The sequence below is a fragment of the Thamnophis sirtalis genome, unplaced genomic scaffold (assembly GCF_051295495.1).
Source record: "Thamnophis sirtalis isolate CommonGarterSnake01/CBP01778 unplaced genomic scaffold, rThaSir2_p1.2 scaffold_4, whole genome shotgun sequence".
Taxonomy (NCBI): Eukaryota; Metazoa; Chordata; class Lepidosauria; order Squamata; family Natricidae; genus Thamnophis; species Thamnophis sirtalis.
Genome location: NW_028261384.1, coordinates 54,818,142 through 54,841,069, shown reverse-complemented (window position 1 = coordinate 54,841,069; position 22,928 = coordinate 54,818,142). Strand labels below are relative to the sequence as shown.

Genomic DNA, 22,928 nt, shown 5'->3' with positions numbered 1-22,928 from the left:
ATGGTACTGGGGGACTTTAACCTGCCATCCATGGGCGAACACTCTGATGGAGCGCAGGAGTTCATGGCTTCCATGACAACCATGGACTTGACCCAAGTAGTTCAGGGTCCAATTCATAGAGTGGGACACACACTCGACCTTGCATTTCTCTCGGGGCAGTGGAGATGTGATCTTGAATTAAGGGGAAAAGAGATCTCACCCTTGTCATGGTCAGATCACTTTCTGCTGAGACTTGACTTTGGGATGCTACTCCCCCATTGCAGGGAGGTGGAGCCGATTAAGTGGTTCCGCCCGAGGCGCCTGATGGATCCGGAAGGATTCCAGAAGGAGCTTGGAGGGATACCTGACTCCCTTGCCCACAACCCGACAGAGGCCTTAGTCGCAGCCTGGAATGTTGCAGCGGCTGAGGCTCTGGATCGGATTGCGCCTTTGCGGCCTCTCCATGGCAGTGGATCCAGGAGGGCACCTTAGTTCACCAAGGAACTCCGGGAGATGAAGTGCCAAAAGAGATGCCTAGAGTGACGCTGGAGGGTTGTAACTCCGAATCTGACCGAACACTGTTAAGAGTCTTTATTAGGACTTATTTAGTGGCGATACGGATGGCAAAATGCACATATTTTTCCGCTCTTATTGCATCTGCGGAATCCCACCCAGCCGCCCTGTTTAGGGTGATCCGCTCCCTCCTAAAAGGTAAGGAAGCGGGGGAACCCTTGCAGGGAAGAGCTGAGGAGTTTGTCCAGTTTCTGTCGGATAAAATCACTCAGATTCAGGCGGACCTGGACTCTACTTGGGCAGCACCAGCTGAGATGCTGAGGGAGGGTCTTAGTCAGATTTGCTGGAATGAGTTTGAGTTTGTCACCCCTGAGGAAGTGGACAAGGCCAAGGGAGTGATGAGTTCCTCCATCTGTTATTGGACCCGTGCCCCTCCTGGCTGGTTTCGAGCAGCAGGGAAGTAACACGAGGCTAGCTCCAGAGGATTACGAACGCTTCTTTACAGGAGGGGTCTTTCCCACAGCCACTTAAGGAAGCAATGGTGAGACCCACTCCTTAAGAAGCCTTCTCTGGACCCAGCTATTCTTAAGAACTATCATCCTGTCTCCAACTTTCCTTTTTTGGGAAAGGTTGTTGAGAAGGTGGTGGTGCTTCAGTTCCAATCGACCTTGAATGAAGCAGATTATCTAGACTCCTTTCAGTCTGACTTCAGGCCTGGATACAGAAACCGCTTTGGTCACACTGAACAATGATCTCTGGTGGGCCAGGGATAGAGGACATTCCTCTATCCTGGTGCTTCTTGACCTCTCAGCGGCTTTCAATACCATCGACCATGGTATCCTTCTGCGATGGTTAGAGGAGGTGGGGGTGGGAGGAACTGTTCTATGGTGGTTCTCCTCTTACCTCTCTGACAAGTCACAGTCGGTATTGGTCGGGCGACAGAGGTCGACCCCTAGGCCCCTTAAATGTGGGGTACCACAGGGTTTGGTTTTGTCCCCCTCCTATTTAACATCTACATGAAGCCGCTGGGTGAGATCATTCGACAGCATGGGGTTAAGTATCATCAGTACGCTGATGATACACAATTATATCTCTCTGCCCCGCACCAACTCAGTGTAGCGGCGGACGTGATGTGCCGGTGCCTGGAGGCTGTTAGGATCTAGATGGGGTAAACAAACTCGTGCTCAATCTCGACAAGACTGAGTGGCTATGGATGTTCCCCCTGAAGGACAGCCCAGATAGTCCATCCTTGACCCTGGGGGGGTGAAAACTTACACCCCTCAGAGAGGCCATGCAATTTGGGGGTCCTCCTGGATTCATGGCTGACACTAGAACATCATCTGTCAGCTGTGACCAGGGGAGCCTTTGCCCAGGTTCGCCTGGTGCACCAATTGCGGCCCTACTTGGATCGGGAGGCACTCCAAATTGTCACTCATGCCCTAGTCACCTCAAGGCTGGATTACTGCAACGCGCTCTACATGGGGCTACCCCTGAAAAGCGTTCAGAGGCTGCAACTAGTCCAGAATGCAGCCGCGCGAGCGATATTGGGTGTACTTAGGTACAACCATGTTACACCTATCCTCCGTGAGCTGCACTGGCTACCCATTGGTCTCCGGATGCAATTCAAGGTGTTGGTTATTACCTTTAAAGCCCTACATGGCTTAGGACTAGCATACCTGCGAGACTGCCTACTGCCACACTCCTCCCAGTGGCTGGTAAGATTCCACAGGGTGGGCCTCCTTCAGATGCCGTCAGCCAGACAATGTTGGCTGGTGGCTCCCTGGAGGAGAGCCTTCTCTGTGGCTGCTGCGACCCTTTGGAACGAACTACCCCCAGAAATCCGGACCTCACCCACTCTCATGGCCTTCAGAAAAGCTGTCAAGACCTGGCTTTTCCAGCAGGCCTGGGGCTGTTGACCTCATTGTTGAGGTCCAGCCCCGACTGAAATGAATGTATCTGTGTCATTTTAATTTGTCTTATTTTATTTTTACTTTCTTTTATTTTCTTTCTCTTCCATTCTGTAAGCCGCCTCGTTGGGGGGAAGTGCCATCTATAAACCATCTGGTATATGTTTTCTTTGAATGCTGTAGATATTGTAAGTGAACGTTGATCTTGTCAGTAACTAATGTTTTCTAAAAAAAAAATTCCAAGTTGTGAAATATGTGAGTATAGATATGTTGAAAGTAATGTCCTTCTAGGTTTGGCTCCAAGTGAGGAAAAAGACACTGGAGACATGGAGGCTGCTTGGAAAGATGGTTTGATGGTGGACAGGATCACATGGCTTGAGCTCCTGAACAGAAAAGGTGATCACATACTTCAATGTTGAAGAAGAGAAGGGCTGAGGAGGGGCTTGCTGGACTTTTTATAATCTATTCAGCCCCACTTCTCTGTTTCCTGTTCCTGTGTAAGAAATGTATTCTGATTGGTTGTCAGACTCCCATGGGGCCTCAGGGACAACTCTCTAGGCTGTGTTTTGAATCCAGGTTTGGTTGAGTCCTCAGATGCCATGTGGTGAGTGGGTAAAAGCTAATCATGCTTAATCCCATCACCCTGGACCTTAACGGGAGAACTCTTTATTATGTAAAGGGACTGGCTTGGGCATTTTAATGGCCCATTGACAAAGGGGGTGGGGGCATGAAGCTGCAGGGAGGTACTGCAGGGAGGTTGTTGAGAAGGTGGTGGCCTTTCAGCTCCAGCGGTCCTTGGAGGAAGCCAGTTATCTTGATCCATTCCAGTCAGGCTTCAGGCCTGGCTACAGCACAGAAACCGCTTTGGTCGCATTGACCGATGATCTCTGGAGAGCCAGGGATGGAGGCCACGCCTCCATCCTGGTACTCCTTGACCTCTCTGCGGCTTTCGATACCATCGACCATGGTATTCTTCTGCGACAACTGCGGGAGGTGGGAGTGGGAGGCACTGTTTTACGGTGGTTCTCCTCTTACCTCTCGGACAGGTCGCAGTCGGTGTTAGTCGGAGGGCAAAGATCGACCCCCAGGCCCCTAACATACGGGGTGCCGCAGGGTTCGGTCCTGTCCCCTCTTCTTTTTAATATCTACATGAAACCTCTGGGCAAGATCATTCGACAGCACGGGATAAAATACCACCAGTATGCGGACGATACACAGTTGTATCTGTCCGCCCCGTGCCAACTCAATGAAGCGATGGACGTGATGAGCCAGGGCCTTGAAGCTGTTAGAGACTGGATGGGGGTTAACAAGCGTGTACTCAACCCAGATAAGACCGAGTGGCTGCTGTGCTTCCCTCCCACTAATTGGCCAAGTGTTCCATCTCTCAGGCTGGGGGGTCAAATACTATGCCCCTCAGATAGGGTTCGCAACTTGGGAGTCCTCCTGGATCCACAGCTGACCTTTGAACACCATTTGTCAGCTGTGACCAGAGGGGCATTTGCCCAGGTTCGCCTGGTGCACCAGTTGTGTCCCTACCTGAACCGGGAGGCTCTCACAACAGTCACTCATGCCCTTGTGACCTCTAGGCTGGAATACTGCAATGTGCTCTACATGGGGCTGCCCTTGAAGAATATTTGGCGACTTCAGCTGGTCCAGAATGCAGCCGCGCGAGCGATCGTGGGTGCACCTCGTTTCACCCACGTAACACCTATCCTCCGCGAGCTGCACTGGCTGCCTGTTGATCTCCGGGTGTGCTTCAAGGTGCTAGTTGTCACCTACAAAGCCCTTCATGGTATTGGATCTGGATACTTGAGAGACTGCCTACTGCCAATTACCTCCACTAGGCCAATAAGATCCCATAGATTAGGTCTCCTCCGAATTCCATCAGCCGGCCAATGTCGGCTGGCAACTACCCGGAGGAGAGCCTTCTCGGTGGCTGCTCCGACCCTTTGGAACGAACTCCCCGTGGAGATTCGTACCCTCACCACCCTCCAGACCTTCCGCGTAGCCCTTAAATCCTGGCTGTCCCAACAGGCCTGGGGCTAAAGACTTCAGCCCCACTCGAATAGTATGACTGCTGTGCTTTTTTAATGATGTATTGTCTTTGTGTCTGTAACTTGTTTGTCCTCCCCTCCCACTGAATTGTGAGCCGCCCTGAGTCCCCTCAGGGAAAAGGGCGGCATACAAATAAAGTAAACTAAACTAAACTCTGTCTTTAAAACATGTTTCTCCCTTTTCACATCCAGGGAAATGTAATATTCTGCCTTTTCAATATTTCCTAGGATATTTCATTTTTCTGGGAGAGGGCTGGGTAATAACTTTCTACAGATATACATATAATTAGGATCCTCTCTGATACATTGATACAGAATTGGGATAGTAGGAATTCTCCCAAAGCTTCCTGGATGAAAAGAAGAAACAAATACTTGTTTTCCCTTCTTTTAATGGGAGAATAAAAACTTAGCCTAACTTTGAATTCATATACCTATGTCCATTCAATTATGTATTATGCTCATTTTGCAACATTTTCAAACCCACACAACAGTTTTAGGCTTTCATAATTTTATTTGTTGATATCCCAACAATTGATTTCATAGAAATAAAGACAGTATACATAATGCTTCTGCCTCTTATTTTTTCCACAACAGCCTTATGTGGTGGGTAGAACTGAAAAAAGAGTGAATGACCCAAAGTCACGTAGCCATTTTTTATGCTTAGGAAAGAACTAAAACTCACAATTTTCTTGTTTCTAGTCTGGCAACTTAACCACTACACAAAGTTGGATCTCCTGCTGATAATGTTAAAAAATGTATTTATCAAGGCATGATATTGTGGAAGGAGATCAAAATAGGGATCTGGCTTTCTGCCTTGGTGATAAGGGAACAGAGATACTAAGAACCACTGCAGAATCTTACTAAAGGGTGTATTTTCCCAACCAAATCTTTCTTTCTTGCTGGTATATAGATGCTTGCAAAATCTTGAACATTAGTTTCCTCCCTTTTGTTCAAATAAATTGCATAAGCAATTCTTACAAGGGATCTCATAACAGTTCTGGTTTCACAAAAACAATTTAAGCATAAGATCTGGATAATGGATTAACATCTTTCTGTAATAGCAATAGACAGGGAAATATGCCATTGGGGTTTGGAAGTGGGCACTGGTCATAATCATACAATCCATAATCTTTGGCCATATTCAGGAAAAAAATTTTTTTAACTTACCTTCTTTACCCTAGATTGGTGGAGGAGATATTATGTAAATGACAATCAAGATTGATAATATCTAAACAATTCTAGCATTCAGAAATAGGAAAAACCTATATTTATATAGTTAATTAGGAATGTTAGTTAAATTTATATTGCATTTTGTTTAAGATTTTCTTCTTCTGATGTAAGTAGTTGGAACAATAGGAGGTTGCTATTAACCTACAGGCCTCTACAGTCTGTATTCAAAGCAAAAATGATAAAATTAAATTTGGTCTCAGGACCAGGAGAGGTTAAATAGCTAAGCTGTTTTGCCATAGATGTTCTAAATAAGGAATCAAGAAGATGACATCGATTTTTTTTTGCTGATCACAATGGACATAGGAAAGAGGTTAAATGGGAAACAGACAAATAATGACCAGATTTTTAAAGATAAAGGTAGTCTCATGTGGAATTTTAATAGAATATTGAGTTGATTTATTTATAGATTTATTATGGACATCTTGATATGATCAACTCATTATTTTAATCTGCAAATGACTAAGGTTATTTTTATAATGTAACAGAGAAAATGCATCTACTAACATGTAAGTGATGACATGAAGAAAAGCAAAAATCTATGGCAATTAAGAAATATTCATTACAAATAAAAATACTGGCAATGATTGACGACAATTCCTTTTACATGATGCTTTTGTTTTTCTAAAAAAAATTCTGATCCATGCCAATTAATGTTTGTCCAGTTGTCAATTTTCCATCCACAGTACTCAATTAGGTTTAGTTCAATGGAGTTTAAATGAATCCTGGTTTATTTTTTTCCGGTCATGGAAATTGAGTATTCCTAAGGAAAAATATATTTGTAGTGAGGAATCTATTCTTCATGAAGAGAGGATTATCTTCCATACCAATACAGGCTTCTAAAAAAAAGTTTATTGTCTGCAACGAAACCACTTTTAGGAAAGGACCCATCTGACAGAGTGTGAAAAGTTGAATAATTTTATACCTCTGACCCCTGTTAGACCCCACTACATCAGTAATTTTGAGATATCAAGATAAAGATTTTTCTGTGCCCTTCAGTCATTGCAATTTTTTTGGCAGGATTTTGGAGGTAGTTTACCATTGTCTCCTTCCTGGGACTAGAGACTGGCAGTTGCTTTTGTATCCAAGCTGGGACTAGAACTCATGGTGTACTGGTTTCTAATTCAGTTCCTTAACCAGTATGTCAAAGGAGCCCTCAGTCAGTTTTAACTCTTATCAACTACTTGGACAAGTCGCTGCAGTTTTCTGGGCAAGATTTTAGAAGTGGTTTGCCATTGTTTGCTTCTTAGGGTTAAGAGAGAGGTGCTGCTCCAAAGTCATTCAATTGGTTTTTATGTCTGTGGCAGAACTAGAAGTCATGATATCTTAGTTCTTTAGCCTGATGCCTTAACCACTGTACCAAACTGGCTCTTATTTAGGTGATGTGCAATAGGTTAAAGTATAATCAGCAGCCTGTATCTAATTACAAGAGAGAAAGTGAGATGTTTGTATCATATTCTTTTGTCTAATGTGGTAGAGTTAAAAAACCTCTCTGGAACTTTTGAAACATTTCACTGACTTGTTTTATTCAGAGGACTGGAAGTGAAGTTTCCCTATTAAGTAATTCTCATGCTTCTGCTATATGCAAGACACAGATAAAGAAATTGAACACATCACAATTTTTTGCTACCTTTAGTGAACATATTAAATAAACTACAAGCTCCATCATCCAGCAGTTGGAAGGGAAAGATAAGCATTGTAGTAGTAAACATTTGGAGAACACCAGATTGTGAAAATTTGAGTCTACATTTTTTTTGGCAATTGTGTCCTCCTATAGAATCCTAAATTGATGAAAGTGTGATGCACTCAAATAACCATACAGTAATATAGGGTGAGGAAACACTCTGCACAGAAAACTCAAGCTTTATTTCAGTTCCTAATCCCATTTTTATCCTCTTGTTGCTCGTTTGGCCAGCTCTCTGTTGCAATACACTGAACATTTTAACACCTGGAGGAAAGAGCTTGAGCGAGGGAGTAAGCATCTATTTTGTAATGAAATGATCCCAGGGGGGATCGTTCAATTCCCCGGCTTTCCAACAACGAAAAAGTAAAAAAATTCAGGGTCGGAAGGGAAAGGCGCGGGGGCGGGTATTTGTTGTAATTGCCTGGATCCTCCAGGGGGCGCGCGAGTAGAGCTTCCCCCTTTCCCCGCCCGCTGCCTAGCTTCTGCTCCTTCTGAGGCGGGGTGCCCGCCCGCTTCTTCAGAAAGAGGGGGAAGCGTGCCTAAAGCGGTGGTGGTTGCCCGATTCTCCCACTCTTCTGAGGGCGACGATTGGAGGATGGAGCCCGGCTTTCCGGAGGCATGAAACTCCCTTCTCTGGCAGCAGTTCCCCTCCACCGCACAACGCCTTTGCTGAAAGGGAGATTTTCAGGAGTCCTGGAGGTTCCCGCTTGATCGCCGTCCAGAAAGACACGGTGTACTATTGAACCTTTGCTTCTATATAGAGCGGGTTGCGCAGGTAAGGGAGCAATGTGCTTCCCAGATCTCCCGAAGCTGCTTGGTTCTGCATTACAGAGGGCGTGTTTGCTAACTTTTTTCGGAGACATTGTGTGCCGGTAATTTAGAAGGATGCTTGGATCTCAGGTTTGGTCTCTTTTCTCTGATTAAAGATCGGGCAGCCTTTATTGGGTAGGACCCAGATCGCGAGTATATTTAGAATCAGTGTGTTAAATTAGCCAAACGGGAAATCTCTCCCGTTGATTTCCACGGTCTTTTCTAAATTTAATCATTTTCACACATTGACTAAGTCTATCTGCAATCCTTGGTCTATTTCCCCGGATTGCAAACAGTGATAATAGGCAAGTTTCCCACTGTCCCGAGCACAGATAACCCGGGATACCTTTGCAGTATTAGTTTCCAGTGATTACAGGAGGCAACTCTTTGTCCCGATGCCCCCAATTGATTTAAGGCTGTCACGAGAAATGAGTGCTATATCTAAACCTTTGGGTTTCCATTGATGAAGGTGATGATATAAAAAAAGGGTTTAAAGCAATTATGGAGTATTTTTATTGAAGGATTTTGACTTGGAAAAGTTTTTTTTTTTTGTAAAAAACCCCCCATTTTGTGATTTCTCTATTTCTAAGTCAACCTGCCCTCAAATCTTTTTCTCCTTTCATGGACGATCTAATTCCCAGACTTACTTTTAGAGAGAAAGCATCTCTTAAAATGCTGACTATACCATGGATGCAACTGCTTAAATCCCCAAATTTTATTCCCTTGAGCTGTGCTCTGTTCAGTGGCAATTGCATCTGATCCTTCAGACCTCATATTCACCTCACATTAAACTAATGTGGCAGACCAGGGAATACCAGTCATTGTTTGGATAGGATCAATATTTGTGCAAATTTATGTGACAATGCCTAGAGACTGAGGGAATCCCAGTTTATTATTTAGAACACACTATGTAATTTGAACTCCAATATACATGTCTTCTCACAACAGAACAAGATAGTTTCCACTTACTTGCCTGTCTTGTTTTGGGATGCTTTACATGGCCTATATTTGAGATTTAATTTCAGAAGACAGAAATAAGCATTTGTAAATCATTGTGTAAAGATGAACAGTTTGCTCATTCTTACATTTTCCATCCACTTGTAAAGAATGTTGTGAATGGCCTTAAATGGGAGAATTATAATATTGTGATAATACTATAACCTTCTCCATCCATCACATCAGATGCTTATCAAAAAGCCACCTTTCTCAAATTTTAGGTGTTATTTCTCCAATTTCCAACAGTTGATTGACTGGGAATGATGACACTGGAGCCAAAAGTGATGTCTCTGGACACCAAGCCAGGAACATCTGAAAAAAGTTGTGTGGACAAAGTGGAAAATACTTCGCCATTGTCTGATTGATAGATGTAGTTCCTGTAAAGGGCCAGATGATAGTCCATCCCCAAATGTAATTTCCAGTTCCTCTTGTATTTAACATAAAATATTCCAATGCAATCTAGGCAGTAACAGACAATAGAAAATATTGTATTTGTTTAATAATTACAGGAAAATATAAAATTGTCCATAGATCTTTTTAAGGAAATGTGAGATATAGTAAAGATACAAACAGTGCTGATGGCAAAACATTAGTAAAATACAGTTTGGAGTTTAGTAGAATTAATAGGTGACATCATTTAAAAAAAAGAGATGAATATGTATCTTCTTTTTTTAACCTGAGTTAAATTCTTTGGGAATAAATGCAGTGACAATTTGTGTAAGAGTTTTCTCCCCACATACAGGTGTAGTTTAATTTAGCTTTTTTGACTATTTATGTAAAAAGCTTGATTGGCTAAGATGTTTGATTTTCATTTCAATGTCTCTCTTGCATGATGAATGAGAGATTTCAAGAACAGTATAACTCTAAGCATCTTTCCTCAAAAATAATCCCTGCTGAATCTGTAGGGCTCCCCAATGGGCAAATTGTACACTGGTAGATTTAAAGATTCTCAAGATTATTTCCTACATATTGATGAAAGCATAGGGCTCAAAGGTTAAACGCTAAATGTCAGAGTTTGCCTTTCAAATCTCCCAAATATTAATCTGTACATATTTGTTTCATTGCAGAACATGGAGGTGAACATTTGCTCAATTTAAAACCCTAACTTGAATATAAAATGAATTATATGCAAAATATATAGCTATAGAGTAGTATAAGGGATGCCATTGTCCACTAAACATGCTGATGGAATGGGCAGAAGCAAAAAAACTAGAGAAAGGACTATAGATAGACTGTAAAGGTTTTGCAGAAATCTATGGATTGATTTGATATCATGCAGTGAATTGTGAGGGTAGTTGGGGGTAGTTGTTCAGAGAATAAACACTTGCATATTTATTTAGGTGTGAAGATGGTCATATATGGCAAAAAAAATCTTTTGTATGTCATTTCATTTCATGTATTAAAATTTCATCTATATAAAATTATTTAGGTAAGGTTGCAAGTTCAAACACATACCTGGAATACATGTCATTGGATGGAGTAAAACGAATTGCTGAATAGATAGATGCATAGGCTTACCCTGTAAATTGGGTCACTTTACTTAAGCATTCATCATTAGTAGGGCAGAGATCTATGCCCAAGTGGGCACCCTCTTGGCATTCAAACATTAAACAAATGCTGACAGCTGAGTCTTTGACTTAAGAGATACCAGCTGGAGAGAATTCTGTACAGGTGGAGTCAGTTTTAAATAGACTTAATTCCACGGACTTTTGAGAATGTATATGTATGCATGTGTATGTATGTGTCTGTGTTTATATTATGTGTGTTTATACTGTATGTATGTATGTATGTATGTATGTATGTATGTATGTAGATAGATAGATAGATAGATAGAATGTAGACTGAATATGTATATGTGTGTGTGTGTCTATGTATGTATATGTATGTGTGTGTGTATATATACATACACACATACATATACATACATACATACACACATACACATACTAGTCTCCCTTTATTTATTTATCAGCACAAATATAACATGCGCGTGCGCGCGCGCGCACACACACACACACACACACACACACACATATATATATATTTAAAGTCACAACCCCTGGTATGCCCAAATATGGGAGGAAGATCACACTTCCATTCTCTGTCCTTCGGCTCGTCACAAGAGACCGTCCAGACAGAAACCCAATATTTTTTTACTGTTGCCTTTTTGTTACATTTGTTATAATTGTGCTATACTATCTCTACTAGTCTCCCTTTATTTATTTATCAGCACAATTATAACATATATATATATATATATATATATATATATATATATATATATATATATATGTGTGTGTGTGTGTGTGTGTGTGTGTGTGTGTGTGTGTGTGTGTGTGTGTATGTATATGTATATGTATATGTATATGTATATGTATATGTATTCATTCTACATTCAATATTTGCTCCAAAATTCCTTTATTTAGAAACTTCATGAATGTTACTGGATCTTCATCTTTTATAGCAAGCAAGTAAACGCTGACATTCTAAGAAAAGAGTTCTGAATATTAATTATGATATTCTTTTTAAAGCTCCTGGGATAAACCCAAACTATGCTTGTTGCTGCAACTGGTTCCACTTTGCTACTTCTTTTCAACATATGGATTGGCACTGGTATATAGAGGCATTGAGGCATAATATTCTTGTTTTCAATCCAAAATCATGAACAGAATGAAATATTTGGGGCTTGATGTTTCTTTATATTATTAAAAACTGATCATGTAGAAAGCCATTGCTATTTTACTGGACAGAGTCAATAAAATGGCTGTTATAGTCCTTAGGTTTAAAATAGATAATTGCTGAATTGCTGCACCGTACACCCCATCAACTTAAGGAAGAAAATAAACTGAGTAAGGTAAAAACCTAGCATTAGTTCAACCAACAATGCTGTACAAAACTTCAGATATTTCTTCTGGAAGAAATTGCTTTATTTCAGACCAGACTGCTTTTTGATGGCTGATGTTTACTCTGGATAGCAGCAGCCTTCTGGGCTCCACTCAGCCTTCTTTTAGACCTGTTTCCTAATCCCTTTTCTACTGAAGATATCAAAGATGAAAAGTTGAATCTTTTGCACGCTGAGCACGTTGCATTCCACTCCCAAGCTACAATTGGTATCTCTAATGTAATCAGTAGAAAGATAGTAAACATGGAGTTAGCAGCCTAGGAAGCCCACATCACAATCCAAAGCTAAGGCTGAAATCCTGAACTTCTAAGAAGGGCGTAGTTTATCAGATATTACTTCCGAACTAAGGTGAATTGGCTCAATGTATAAGAAAAGTTTATAGGTACTATACATGGAACTGCTCTTGAAGAGTATTTGGAAACTGCAGTCACACATAGAGTTTTTGGGACCCTTAGGATAGACTATATTTCACTACTGTTGCACCAGCTGCAATGCTTGCCAGTTTGCTTCTGGGCACAATTCAAGATATTGATTGTCATCTATAAAGCCCTTTAGGCATGTGTCGAAGTTAACTGAGGAACTATCTCTCCCCTATGGCCTTGTTCCATGCCAATGTGCTGCCAGGAAAGGACCTCATAAGTCAATAAATTCTGGCTGGTAGAGTTAAGCATTTTCCGTTTTGGTTCCTTGCCCTTTGGAACATTGTGCACTCCTCAAGGTGAGATCTGCACTCACTCAAAAGCGCCTGAAGACCTAGCTCTGCCATCTGGCCTGGGATCCCAATGGAGGTGAGATAAGACTGAGATAAGATTCCACTTCTTCCCCATGTACATCTTGTTCTCTTCTTTTCCCACCTTTAATTATTTTTAATCAATTCTGGTGTTAATATTTATTACTTTAATATTTTAATGTTTTATCTTGATGTTTTTATGTGGTTGTAATCCACCTAGAGTTGCCTCTTGGTGAGATGGGCAACATACAAAACAAACAAACACACTACTTTGCACATTCTGTCATATGGTAGAATGTACTCTATAGGCTTTTACTTCAGAGGCATCATGGTGCTGTTCTTTGCTACATTTTGCATTCCAATTATTGTTTTGCATTCATATGACTTTGTAGTTGCTACCTTATATCAATTTATGCTAGTGTAGTCATGGGAAAAAAGAAAAGACTTCCCTCACCTCCCAAAAAGCCAGAGGTTTAAAAAATCAGAAATTTTGTGTCCTTTGTGGTGATTTCCATGGGCACATCCACGGCAACACATGCAAGACATGGACCAGGATGGTCCAAAAAGTCAAGATAACAGCCGTAATAGATGCATATATGATGCACATAAAAATCAGGCAGAGCTTCCATCCCAGTGACAATTTAGAGGTTTGGACCTTATTGTGTGTACAGCCTTGTCACTGAATCTTAAAAAGGAGAGGTCCATTTTACTTTGGGGCAACCTTTTACGCAAGGCACCATAACAAAAAAGTCTACTCACTGTTCTGGTATTTTGTATTAGGAAGGCCAATTCTACAAGTATGTGGAGTACCTAAGTTCCAAGGCAAATGGAGATTTAGAGCTCAGCATCCTGAACCAGGAAATCAATTGATAGTCAGTTAGTTTCTAAACAAATATGTAAGCATCTCTGTATCTGCTATTACCAATTAGCAGGCAAGTAGCTGAATTTCCATCAGCTGTAGCTTTTGAACATTCTCAAGAACAAGTTATGTTCTTATCATGTTATTTATAGTGCAGGTAATACTTGACTTATGATTATAAGGAAGCCTATGCATTAGGGTGGTAAGTTGCAACAGTGGTATCAGTCATATGACTGACTCAATTTTATGATCTTTTTTGCAATGGTCATTAAGTGAATGTGCTGGTAATTAATATAAGCAGTGGTTCATTAATGGTACACATTTGCTGAAAACTAGAAATGTCTGGTAAAATGAGATCATGAGACCGCAGGATGCTGCAAACGGCCATAAATGTGGCTGTAACGCCAAGCACCATGGTGTGGACATGTTACATAAGGGGGGGGGGGGCTGGTGTCAGAACTTCAGATCCAGGTCATAAGTCTCCTTTTTCAGATAGGTCATAACTTTTGAACAGTTGCTAAGTGAACAGTTTTAAGTCAAGGACTACCTGTAGTCCAGATGAAAGGTAGCAAGGACTGGGAAACTATTGCAATTGCACCTCATATTGCATGGCACAAGAAATTTCAAGGACCATATTAGTTTTTGTTTTTTTTTAAAGCTAAATTTGTATGTTTTATTTAAAATGACTGTCCCTGTTTGGTGAATGTTTAAAATCATACTCCTGATATTACCTTAGCTAACATTCATTTGTGGTCTGTAAAAAGAGGACAGGTAAGGAGTATAATAAAAATCATTGTCATGTTAAAAAAAGTTTAAAATAATTCCAAACTGAGAAACTATTTGAAGAAAAATTATTAGGAGACGCAGCTGGATGATGCACTAAGGCTGTGAAAGTGAATCAGACACCACAGTAGAAGAAAAAAGCCTAGCGTGGTTTGAGCTTGTATCAGTTGATTTCTCTTCTAAAGGGATAAGCAATTGAAGATACACTGTGTTCTTAACTTGAAAGGCATGGGATGAGACATAGTAATTCAATCCGGCACAGTGGTGGGTTCCAGATCCCATTGCAACCGGTATGGTGCAATGTGGGCTGGGTGTCCACCACATGCACACGCGCAGCATGCGCGCAGTATACACTTACCGCTCGCAATGCTCCAGCGCTTGGCAGAGCATCACACAGGCGCCATATGCTACGTGCACATGCGCGGAAGCCCCGATCGGCTCAAATGCAGGTAAGGACAGCGAGCAGGCATGTGGGCCCTCTGGAGCACCGTACTGGAATGGTACCTGGTGCTCCCAGCAGGCACCGGTACGGTTGTATCCCACACTGACCCGGTATAATAGTACTAAGTCAGTCTTTTGGTAATGTGAACTTTTGTGTCCACATTGACCTTTGCTATGAAAATGAACGATTGTTTTCAAATTACCTAATTCAATAAATTGCCATTGGATGATAGTAGCTTTTAAAGTATTATTAACTTACTAAAACTTTATAAATATAATGCTTGATATAAGGGGTTTTTTTTAATATTGGAAGTAAGTAGTTGAAGTCGTATTTTTCTTTCACTCAAGTGGTTCTTTTCCATTTGGAATTTTTAGCATCATGAATTAATAATAAAAAAGAAATTGGCTCAGAGAATATGGGCTTCCTATAAAAGCAGAGATTCCTTTTAGAAATCTGTATTCCTTGGATTAAATTTAGCCTCATATCCAGTTTTTCTACAACTGATTGATCATTGTTAATTTCAGATTAACTTTGGTGTAAAACATGCAGTTAGATTATGCTTTGATTTCATGATTTTTTTTCTGTGAAAATATTATCTATCTAAACAAAGGATTAATCTATAGTTTTTAGGCATGGTAGATTAAACAAGGAAGCAAGCAAAAATCAGAGTGGTCTTATTTAAATTATATTTGTTATAGATTTCATGCTGTGAGTCATATTATTTTTCTATCGATGTGCAAGAACCAAAATTGACATACAATTAAACCATATAATGCAGTTTGCACATTGAAACCCTAGCTGAATCTAACCATACAACAAACTCAGCTGAACAACCTCGCTTTAAAGTTTTTTTTATGAGGTACATTTTCAGAAAAATAATATTAAAAGGTAAGTTTTTTTTTTTTTTTGAAACTCACATTTTTAAATAAGCTACTGTGAAGAATTAACCTTATTGTCACTCTTTAGAACAGTTTTTCTATCATTCCCATCACTGCAAGCAAATTGAGGGATACCAAAGCGGGAATTTATATTTTGGGTACTAAAAACCAGACATTCCTTGTTTAAGTAATTGTTTTAGATTCTAGGGTTAATGTTAGATTGCTTGTGATTGATAAACTAGCTTGTTTTTACTTGGCAAAACAACCTAAAAACAGGACATACAATTTAAAATCAGCTTGAGGTAAGACAGTTTGTGAGAACAAACTAGAATTTGCTGAAATTTTAATGTTTAAAACATTTGTTAATTTAAATTAAATATTCATTTTGTCCATCTGTTTTCTTACCTTTATATCATATCTTCAAGGAACTGAAAGTGCATACAGTACTGTCTTATTTCATCCACATCACTGAAAGCAAATGACTGACATAAAATGATTCAATGAATTCTGTGTTCTACTGAGGATTTTGATTTGCTCTTTTACAGTCCACTCTCTAACCCAGAAATTTTGCTCCGTTTGAAAACCGTGGAACATTTTTTAAATTCTTCCTTCACTATATTTTATAAATAACTCAAGGTGGCAAGCCTATATAATACTCCTACCTCTCATTCTCTTGTTTTCCCCACAACAACAACAGCCTTAAGTAGTGGGTTGGGCTGAGAGAATGACTGGCCCAAAGTGACACAGCTGGGTCTTATGCCAAAGATAGGAGTGGAATTCATGGTCTCCCTGGTTTTTAGGCTGAGCAAAGATAAAATCAGTCCTAGGATGTTGGTGATATTGATAGTATCGACAGAAGCAAAAAAATACCTTGAGAGAAATGCTTGAGACCTTGAGATGGTGTTCACAACGTTGGGCTGCCTTAAAGCAGTGGCATCTTTCAGGCTTGTGCAGAGGCTCAAAAAAGTTAGGTTGCTTTAATAAGCAGCAGAAAGTTTTTGCATTTGTGTAAGGTCCAAATTGCTATTATATCCACAATCGCACAGGGTGCTAAAAATGAAAATAAGAATACCATTTTGCCTACACAATTGGCAAATAATTTAGAATCTCTAGTTTACACATTTCTGCAAGCTAATATCTGCAAGTTTTTTCAGTTTCTGAAAACTGTATCAGACAAAGTGGTAACAATCAGGAGTTGTCTTGATAAAGTTATACAAAAACTGGTGGACTGCGGACTGATGCGGGGTGTGTGTGGACCCCTGTTTTAAGGGATTACTTATTAAAGTTCATACAACTCTTAAAGCAGCTGCATCATTTTTCAGATTCCCTGCCTTAATGAAAGAATAACAGACTGATGCCCTATGACGTATACAAAAAATAATTTGTAATTTAACTAGAGATTCTGAAAAATATGGTATTTGCTTTTGGTATTCTGAGCATGTTCCTTGTACCTCTTGTTTGGTGCGATGTGGACCAGGTTATGCTGGATTATAAAGTAGTCTTTAGAGTAAGGAGCCTAGCATTCACAAAATAGTGTGAACATGTTTGGAGTATATGTGGGCTTTGGTTGAGATATTCTGCCCAAAATGTGCTAAAGCCATTGTTACCATTACAATAATAAAGGATAGTATGCTGTGGACTGTTTAGCAAATGATTCAAAACTGAGTAAGTGTTATCGCAAGGATATGATGATCCATAATGTGTTTATGGAGAAATATATAAATAATGCCTTTGTGCTGGTTATGAGCATGAATGTATGTATATATATATATATATATATATATATATATATATATATATATATATATATATATATATATATATATATATATATATATATATATATATATATATATATATATATATATATATATATATATATATATATATTTAAAAGCAAAGATTGCTTTCTTGTTGGCTGAAAATTGAAATGATATGCAATGAATGATGCAGTGAAGAAAACTGATCTGAAAATTAATATATTAAGACAAAGATATTTGTCTCTGATGTGTTTGAAGAAGTACATTATTTAACCATACAGAGAAAATGAATGAGTATTAAATTGAAAGGGATGGGTCAAGAGGAAGACTGAGAAGACTGAGCTGCCCTATGGAGCTGATGAGATTCTCGAAAAGTGAAGTGAGAAATTTGAAGAAGAAAAAGAAATATATGAAGTGGTGTATGAATATGCTGGTTTGTAAGTCTAGAAAGATGAAGAGATATATAATAAATGATGTTCGTATAAAATAGTTTTAGCTACTTTTCTCTTTTTTCTTCTTTATCACATTGCTATAATTTCTTTGGTTTAATCTTACTTATTCCTTATTTCTTTCTCTGAAGTCTATATTACAGCATTTATCCAAGAAATGAATAGCATGTGGTATTTAGGTATATACAGTGTTTCTCTAGATAGTTTGTGAGGATGGAAGATAAGAGAAATTGAAATGACTAGTCTTGTATAATCATGTTGATTGAAGAGATATGTTAATTGTAAATCATTTAAGAGATAAAAGAAGAGAAAAAAATTGCAAAACTAATGTTTGTAGAATCTTGTACAAACAAATTCAGAAGTAAATCTTAACAAAGATATTTTGTAAGATAAGTGGATAGTGTATAAGATACCAGCTCTTCCATGAGTCCTTGTCTCCATATGGCCGGAGAGGGGAAAAACCCAACAAACTTGTATTTTTTACCAACTCAATATTATCAGTCTATATTATTTCTTTGCTTTTCAAGGTTTCTGTTGTGCAATATAGTAATAAAATTCTTTATGGATCCTGCTTAGAGAATAAAACAAATGAGTGTGACAAATTAACCACAATTTAGCAATTTTTAACAGCTTGTTTCAAATATTTTTCTCATTTTTGGTTGAAGTGCTATTTTTTTGTTCCTAATTGTTTTTTGAACAATAGCTAATAATCATTTGACCATGCCTACTTGCAGTGGCCATACATTCTCAAATACTTTATTAATTGTATTTCCATTGTATGAAACAGTACGTTTCATGGTAGTATTATCAGATGAATTTGTTTATTCCTCTGGCAGGAAGAATTCCTATTGATTTCTAAAGATTAAGATGATATTAAAAGCACAGGTGCAGACTCCTTTGTTGGCACATTTCCCAATCTTGTGGAAATAAGAATAAATGGATGTATACTGGAATAAAGTATAAATCATCTTGCTAACTTGTGTAATGCTATCCACTTCCCAGGTGAAAATGGGGTTGCAGACAGATGAAAGCATGCTTTGGGAACATATGATCCCCAATTGCATGAATCAAATCAGATGTATTTTAAGCAAGGCCACAAATCAGAAGGAAAGCAAATAGTGAATCCTTAGGAAAGGAAAAACAATGAAGATAAAACTTTATTTTTAAAAAATATATATTTATTTTCCAAACAAACATACAAATCCTCCTTCTTTACATACTGTAGAAAGTGTATCAGTTGGTTACAAAAGGCTTTTGTGCATCTCTTCCACCGTCATCAAATATAATTCATATTAATAATATCTTAACTCGGATATTTATTATATTACCATCATCATACCTCCACTTTTATTTGACTATGATTATTTAAACGTCCTTCATCATAAAATATACCAAGATTTAATACATAACCACATACTGGCATTTCATTTACTTATTTATAAAATCCTCCATTAACATTAAATCCTCATATCTTATTCTAGCTAAACATCCATAATTTTTAATATTAAAATTTTCTAATTCTCTTTTCCAAATCCCTGTTTACCCTTTACATCCAATACCCTTATATTATACCCATACATGTATATAATTTATTATCATTATCCTTTCTTTATTTAACTATATCCTATATCATAACATTCCCCCCCCTAATAATTAAAACTTAGCTGTGTCTAATTTTGTTCTTTTTTATTGTTATTGTTATTAATAACCTTTATATATAGTCCAAAAGGATTTCTAGCCTTCCCTTCACAGGTAACATTCAATGTTCATATCTAATTATTACTTATCATAACATTAGACATTGTGTCAGCCTCTGTTTTGCTGCCTGCTTTTTGGCTGCCATTGAAAGAGGGAGGGAGAGCATGGTTTTTGGGTGAGGGAAATAATCTGTACAGGAGGACTGTTAATTGGGAGTTGTTCTCATCATCTTCTGCACATGTGGCAAGGAGGGGAGTTTACCCCCAAGGCCAATTGTCCGGCATACCAACCTGATGATGATTTTTGAAGATGTCTCCCACCTGACAGCTGTGGAGATATTGGATTGGACTATGGACGGGGTTATCCAAGGAGAGGGGAATGGGTCATGTATTGATATCTAATGCTTTCACGCGCTTTTGCTCAGATCCAGCTTTGCTTAGCTTCTCATTACTTATAATCAGTAAAAGTACTCTTAATTCTGCAAAATGGAATTGAGTGGTTTCTTTATTGGTTAATAAGTGGAGCAGCATTGACACATTGTATACATTACTAATTATCAATTTTTATTTAACTATACCTATTGTCACTAAATTTAACTAAGTGTAGCTAGTTTTAAATTATAGTCTTCCATTTATCAACCTGTATCTTTCCAATAGCAAAACAATTTAATGTCTTCTGCCGTTTGTGGATCCAGTCCTCCAAACATCCTCTTGATCAAATCTGTATGGACTCTTCTTAGCAACTCCTTGCTTGTAATATCCCCCATGTAGTCTTGACGCCCTCTTTCTGTTTCCTTGTTCAGCTTGTCTTTAATTATCAGCAGTGTTATCAAATATTTTGCAAATAGTATTTCATAGTCCATAAATTCTTTAATGTTTTCTTCTTTTTCCATGCCCTGTCCTTTGAAATAAATTTTCTCTCCATTTAATTCCTCTTTCAATATTCCATTCTTTCTTTTTTCAGAAATAAATCAATTGCCATGAATATCAACAGGTTTAATCTCTTTATATTCGTCTTCCATTTCAGTTTTTTGAATTTCAATCTCCTTATTTTGTATTTGAAAAACATCCTCAGTTTTTTCATCATATTTATTGTTAAATGCTCCAAATATTCCAATTTTCTCTCATTTTTTTCCTCTGTATTTAATAATTTTTGCAGTTCTGAAAATATTCCTTGCAAATTCAAAAATGCCATATTCATACGCAGTTATTTTTTTCTTAGAAGGTCAGCAAGATTAAAACATACATTCACAAGCTCTCTATAAGTGAAAACAAACTTCAAAGGGATAGCTGTGGAATCTTATCAGATCTTAAGCCAAACAGCCAGGCAGTAAATAGCTTTTAAAAAGTAAGATAACCACTGTCCAGAACCATTACAAAAATCAAATTCTCCGCTAAGTTATTCTATTCTTTGATTTAAGTTGGTTTTTAGGTTTTATAGGCAGTCCATTTTTTAAAAACAATAAAAGTTTCTCACCAGTTGGAAACACTTTCCCTTTCCACCATCTCTTCGGGATGATTTAGGTTCATTGGGACCCCCCCAGTTGACTGCGATCTCAGACCTTTGAGATCGCACATTGTCTCATCATGGCTTCAGCCCCGCCCTCTCAAGATAAAACTTTATATATGTGCTGTGACCGTTACATTAACTGGTTGCATTTCATTCAGAGATCACAACATAAGCAGCAAGAATCCATGTTGATGTTGACAACTTTGGTCAACAAACTTTTCAGTGCAATAGTAGAAACGTAATTTTATTATAGTGAAAAGAATTCTAAATTTTTAGCACACATGTTTGTTGAGGGACCTCAGGGCTCTCAGAGGTTAAAGTCAAGTGATGGTCCCTATCCTCCTGCCAATTGTGCATTGTGCATCCCCCACATTTTAGAGGCTTTTCATATACTGAAATAAGATTAAAGTGCCAGCGGACTTTGGTATATGAAACTATATGTGAACAGCAATAGCACTTAGCTTCACAGTGCTTTATAGCCCCCTCTAAGTGGTTTACAGAGTCAGCGTATTGCCCCCAACAATCTGGGTCCTCATTTTACTGACCTCGGAAGGATGAAAGGCTGAATCAACCTTGAGCCTGGTAAAATTCAAATTGCCGAACTGCAGGCAGCCAGCATACTGTAAATACCTTGTTTACAATGTAAAGATGCAAAATGGTTCTGGAAGGTAGAAGTGTAGCACCTGGGATGAAAAAAAGATCATTCAGCTCCTTCTTTTAAATAAAAAAAACCTAAATCTAATTATTATATCTGTTTCAATATGGCACTTGGAACTCATCTCAGCATTGATTGTTTAAAGATTTGTACTGATGGTCTGGCCATGCAACTGCCTGCAGTGTGCTACTTTTTTATTGGAACTACTTAAAATGCTTAATTATTATTGAATCAACAGATTCTTTGGATTCATATAATACACAAATATGTGCATGTGGTTATGCTGCCTGTTGTCCTTTTTCTGTTATTTCCCCCCCAAAAAAAATTATTTTATTTTATTCTGTTAAAGATTACAAAAGATCAAATTATAAAGGTAAACAAAAAATGAAATACAGAAAACAAACAATGAGCAAAAGAAAAATCTAAATATAATGAAAGAATTTTAAGTTATTGAACTTGCAAATATATCACAGATGTCATATATTAAATGTTATATAGAAATAAATAATTTACAGACATATTTTAAAATTATTAAATAGAAAAATAACACTAATTGATGATATTACTCTGGTTTGTAAATATTGTGACAAAAAATAGAGGGGGGAGGGAGATTGCTTCATTCTCTGATTAATGGAGACCCTTTTAAAAACAGATAAATAGCATATCTAATCTAAAATATAATATTTAATATTGGATTTAATGTCACTTTTTCAATTTCTCAAAATAATTCTTTTGGCAATCCCTCATGCTTTGGTATATTCAAAATAGTTAATTTCCGAGTTTGGGAATAATAGTTATAACTAACATTTTAAACATTGAAGGAATTGTTCCTAAACCTACCTATTTACATTAAAATGTTTTAAAAGAAGGAAATAAATCTCAAGACAAAACCATGCAGGTGAGTAAGCTGTTGATAAATTTTCATCCTATTTCTCAGAATATGGAATTATGCAGAAAAATACAGTATGATTTGGTCCCTGTAACAGCAGCTTTTAGCCGTGATTGTGATAGCCTTTTATTTATTTCTTGCAGAAAATGGGAGCTTATAATTATGGTGCAATTTCTAATTTTTGTGCTTGGGTGATGAATATGA

At 38.3% G+C, this 22,928-nt stretch overlaps 2 protein-coding genes across 6 annotated transcripts in view; both read left to right on the top strand.

Moving 5' to 3' along the window:
* The window catches only part of LOC148045846 (uncharacterized), a 117,449-nt gene that overhangs the window by 31,614 nt on the left and 62,907 nt on the right, over nt 1-22,928 (top strand).
* CPNE4 (copine 4) overlaps nt 7,702-22,928 on the top strand; it is a 369,631-nt gene continuing 354,404 nt past the window's right edge. For all 5 annotated transcript variants that reach the window (XM_087712948.1, XM_087712945.1, XM_087712946.1 and 2 more), the window contains exon 1: nt 7,702-8,139. The gene's annotated coding sequence lies outside the window, so the exon portion shown is untranslated. The remainder of the gene's footprint in view (nt 8,140-22,928) is intronic.